The sequence below is a fragment of the Colobus angolensis genome, unplaced genomic scaffold, assembly GCF_000951035.1.
Source record: "Colobus angolensis palliatus isolate OR3802 unplaced genomic scaffold, Cang.pa_1.0 Scaffold44, whole genome shotgun sequence".
NCBI lineage: Eukaryota > Metazoa > Chordata > Mammalia > Primates > Cercopithecidae > Colobus > Colobus angolensis.
Window position 1 is genome coordinate 2,963,666 of NW_012117821.1, and position 5,037 is coordinate 2,968,702.

The 5,037-nt window shown below is 51.2% G+C and overlaps 1 protein-coding gene across 2 annotated transcripts in view; it reads right to left on the reverse strand.

Moving 5' to 3' along the window:
- The window catches only part of PPP1R26 (protein phosphatase 1, regulatory subunit 26), a 26,982-nt gene that overhangs the window by 10,750 nt on the left and 11,195 nt on the right, over positions 1–5,037 (reverse strand). The window contains exons 1-2 of one of the 2 annotated variants that reach the window (XM_011957322.1): positions 4,824–5,037; positions 2,672–2,814 (exon numbers count right to left, since the gene is read on the reverse strand). The gene's annotated coding sequence lies outside the window, so the exon portion shown is untranslated. The remainder of the gene's footprint in view (positions 1–2,671; positions 2,815–4,823) is intronic. The other variant, XM_011957321.1, reaches the window with a different exon arrangement.

The following is a 5,037-nucleotide window of genomic DNA, read 5'->3' on the forward strand; positions in this document are numbered from 1 at the left end:
GACAGAGCGAGACTCTTGTCTCAAAAAAAAAAAAAAACAAACAAACTGTATTTTACAACAGTACAATAACACAGAGTATTGTACAGTAGTACAATATACTCTTGTACATTGCATTTAGTTTTCTGTCATTTTTCTTTTGACTTTGGATTTTGTTTTTTTAACTTTTTTTTTTTTTTGAGACGGGTCTTACTCTGTGTACATCCAGGCTGGAGTGTACTGACGTGATCACAGCTCACTGCAGCCTCAACCTCCCCAGGCTCAGGTGATCCTCCCACCTCAGTCTCCCCAGTAGCTGGGACTACAGGTGCACGCCACCACGCCTGGCTAGTTTTTGTTTTTGTTTTTGTAGAGATGGGGTTTTGCCATATTCCCCAGGGTGGCCTTGAACTCCTGGGCTTGAGTGATCCACCCTCCTTGGCTTCCCAAAGTGCTCGGATTACAGATGTGGGCCACTGTGTCCAGCCTTTTTATTTTTTTACTACGTAGAGGTTTAAAGTTCTTCTATGGCTAAATCTATCAGGTTTTTTTTTGTGGTTTCTGGCTTTGGGGTAAGGCCTGGGATAGCTTTTACCACTCTAAGATTTCATAATCATTCACCAATTTAATCCCTGCATTCCAAAGTAAGAGAGCAGTGTAGGGCATGGAGGGGTGTGACCTAGGGCTTTTGGGAGATTCCTGGGCCAGAGTGTGTGGCACATAATAGACAGTTTCTCAAAACAGCAAGCACTTGTACTCCTTTTTGAAGCTACCGACGTTCAGAGATTGGTTGTTTGGTGCTTTTTATTTTTTTTTATCAAATTCTTAGGAGGCCTCAACAGTGCCTTGTGAGGCCTTCATTGGAGGAACAAGGAGGGGCATCTGTCATTGTCAGACTCTCCTGTTGTGAGAGGCGCTGGCCTTGGCCTTGGGACCCCCTAGTCAGGCTCCTCACTGTGCAGTCTGTGCCTCCGGGGGTCAGCACACAGGGTCACCTTCATTATCCGCCATGGAGGAAGTGAGGACTCCTGGCATCTTTCCACCTAGCCCAGGGCTCTGCTGTCCATGGTGGATGGGCGGTGGCAGCAGGGACAGGTGCAGAGGGCTTCACGTCTCACCTGAGGAGCTCTGGTGGGCTCTTGGGTCCCTGTGTGGCTGTTGCTCCCCTCTGGGCCTCCGCTTGGCCTTCTGTGAAGGGCACAGAGTCCAGTGGGACCACGTCAAGGTCACTCTCCATGTGGAGTGGAGAGACCACCTGGGAGAGATGGCTCAGACTTTGGTCCATGAGAAAAGCCAGCATGAGCTCATGAGAAAAGCCAGCAGTCAGTCCCTCTGTGGCTGTTTTCCTTTACAGAATTAGTGACATTGTCATAATTAAAGAAGACTCAAGGGCCGAGCTCGGTGGCTCATGCCTGTAAACCCAGCACTTTGGGAGGCCGAGGAGGGTGGATCGCCTGATACCAGGAGTTGGAGACCAGCCTGGCCAGCATGTTGAAACCCTGTCTCTACTTAAAAAAAAAAAAAAAAAAATTAGCTGGGTCTGGTGGTGCACGCCTGTAATCCCAGCTCTCAGGAGGCTGAGGCAGAAGAATCGCTTGAACCCGGGATGGGAGACTCCGTCTCAAATCAAAAACAAAAAAAAAAGAAACTCAAATGAAAGAAGACAGCATTTCCCCACCACACAAGGAAGCTCCACAGTCCCCCGGAAGGACCCAAGGATGAAGGCACCCCAGACCCTACTGGCACGAGGACGCAGTGTCTGTTGGGAGGTCATCCTGCTGTGTCTGTTAACTATAAAGTACAAGTCACATTTGAGTGTTGCTTAGCCCTTCGTCCTGAAGTTACGTGCACACAGTTTGTGCAGGCATGCACTGACAAGGACTGCTCCAACCTTGTCAAAGCGGAGCCCCCTAAGTGACCAGATGGGGACAGCGAAATGAACCCTGGTACCTCCTGCACCGCTGGGCCTCTGCTGGAAGGGAGGTGGGTCCATGTGCCCCAGTGTGGAAGGAGTCCAGGGAGCATAAGAAAGTGGAAAAAGCTTGCAGCAGAATGATGCGAAGTGTCACCCCAGTACACTTTCAGAAGCATAGTAGGCTGGCACGCCACTATGGGCAGAACACGCACGAAGATGTCGGGACCCTCGTGAGCAGCCTGAGTGGAAGGCCAGCAAGGCGGAGAGGATGTTTTGGTGTTGTCTTTCGGTGTTGTCTTCCTTTATACCATTTAAAATTTCAAAACGGTGAACATACCGGTCTCACGCCTGTAATCCCAGCACTTTGGGAGGTGGAGGCGGGTGGATCACTTGAGGTCGGGAGTTCGAGACTAGCCTGGCCAACGTGGTGAAAACCCATCTCTACTAAAAATACAAAAATTAGCCGGGCATGGTGGCAGGCACCTGTAATTCCAGCTACTCAGGAGGCTGAGGCAGGAGAATCACTTGAACCTTGGAAGCAGAGGTGGCAGTGAGCTGAGATCGCGCCACTGCACTCCAGCCTGGGCGACAGAGTGAGACTCCATTTCAAAAAGAAAAAAGAAAAGAGAAAGAAAAAAAAAGGTGAGGCTGGCCACCTACACACAGGTGAGCCCAAAAGGGATAACCAGCCATTAACCAGGGGGTGAGACAGATTCAGAAGTAAGTCATTTGCTAGTACCAATTTGTGCTCTAAAAGGGAAACTAAAATACAAGAATTACTTGAAATTCCTTGAAATGCTCTGAGTCCAGGTTGACTGTGATCAAACGGCAGCCAGTGTTCCCAAACGGCCCAGGGATCAGGTCCTCATCGCTCCACTTACACGCCGAGGCATCCTCTCTCTGCTTTTTCAACAGACGTTTGACTACCGGAATCAAAGAGAATCAGAGGCATCTAGTTACAGGCTGAAGCTACAGTTCATCAGTTTTTTTTTTTTTTTTGGAAAGAAATACCATTAACTTAAGGGCTCAAAATTAACTTAAGGGCTCAAAATTAACTTTTGAAGGAACTTACTCTAAGACATTTAACCACAAGTACAAATACATTTAACTTAACGTATTAAGACAAACACATTTAACCACAAGTAACGTCTAGCTATCCTGGACAACAGATCTGATGCTAGCTGAAGTGACGGTGATGGGGCACATATGTGACATTATCTACTAGTTCTCAAATTCTGGCCACCCACTGCAGCCCATGACATCTCCCGTAAAGTCCCCTTCACTGACAGCACTGAGGACCAACAATGCGGTAGGGGCTCTCTCACTGGCTAGCAGACCCATGCCTGCCTTACTGTAGGTGTTAATTCAAATTGCGTCTGCAAAATGACATCAATGACATAACATTTGCATTAGCCTTGGGCTGAGGAGAGTCTAAATTCAGACTATTCGCTCCTTAAACAGTACTACTACCTTAAGAAAACGGGCCCAAGTCCGTCTCTTTCCGCTAGATGACAAGGTAGGGGAGGGAAGTTTTCCTAGGGAAATACTCTGTTCTCCACCAGCCACGTTTACAGCTTCTGACTGATTGCAGAGAGGGCCTGGACACCTAGTGAACAGTTTTCTAAGTTGTCAAATCACCTAGTCCAAGAATGGTATTAAAAAATCTGGCCAGGTGCAGTGGCTTACGCCTGTAATCCCAGCACTTTGGGAGGCTGAGGCAGGTGGATTACCTGAGGTCAGGAGTTTGAGACTGGCCTGGCCAATATAGTGAAACCCCTCCTCTGCTAAAAATACAAAAATTAGCTGGGCGTGGTGGTGTGTGCCTCCCAACTACTGGGGAGGCTGAGACAGGAGAATTGCTTGAACTCAGGAGGCAGAGGTTGCAGTGAGCTGAGATGGAGCCACTGCACTCCAGCCTGGGAGACAGAAGGAGACTCCATCTCAAAACAAAAACAAAAATGAAAACAAAAACAAAAACAGAAGAAAAACAAAAACAAAACCGAGGGGGGTGTCTCCCCAGGACAGCTTGTGGCTTTAAAACATTATGCAAGATGAATCATTCTTGAAAAGCCCCCTGGTTCGGGGATGGTGACTCACGCCTGTAATCCCAGCACTATGGGAGGTGGAGGTGGGTGGATCACTTGAGGCCAGGAGTTCGAGACCAGCCTGGCTAACATGGCGAAACCCCATCTCTACTAAAAATACATAAATTAGCTGGGTATGGTAGCCCACGTCTGTAGTTCCAGCTACTCCGGGGGCTGAGGCATGAGAATCGCTTGAACCAGGGAGGCGGAGGCTGCAGTGGGGCAGGCTTTGTCAAAATGCTGCCCCAGGATACAGTCTTGAGGGTGGCTGTGGGGACACCCAGCACCTGCATCCCAAAGCCACACGGTGTCAGATTTTAGGAAGCGGTAGAGAACACTCGGTACCTTCTCGGTCCAGACATCAACCTTCCGGAGAGAACCAAAGCACCCACACTGGGCCCTCGCCATCCTAACAGTCCGCCCACCTGTGAGAAACGCCCCCAAATACTCTACATTTCTTGGTTGGCCGAAAAGCAGCTCAGCAAGCAGTCTTACCTCCCAGGTGGGGTTTTCCCCCAGGGTAGGGAGGCCAGGGTCTGCAGGCCAGGGAGAGGAGCCCGGTGCAGGAGCGGGCGGGGCAGCAGGAGGGCCCTCTCCAGCCACCCAGAAGTGGGCGTGGGCTAGAATTCCGCTCCCAGCCTTCCAGAAGCTGCAATTTTACAACCTCACAACAAGCGTCCCCCAGCAAAGCTGCACCGCCATTTCCTGTGCTTGGGAACTGGAGGCAAGGTGAGCCCCTCCCGGCTGCCCCCGCCCGACCTCCCCCGACTCCCGAGCTCGGGCTACTCACGGCCTGCGGGCTGGGCAGTGTCCCCCAAGGGAGCTCCCCTCCCCGAGGGCGCGCTCACCCCAGCCGCTTGGATCGGCGACCTAGTCCTTGGCCCGGCGGGAGCGAACGCCTCCCAGGAAAGAGGCCGGGCCTTCAAGCAGGTCTGCACCCCCGGAGTTATGTTTCTGGGATCCGAGGACTCGCGAGCTTGCCCGGGAGAGCGGCCACCCTCCCGGAAGCTCCGCCTGGCGCAGGGCGTGAACCTCAGTCTCCAGGCCGGCCGGGCCGCGGCC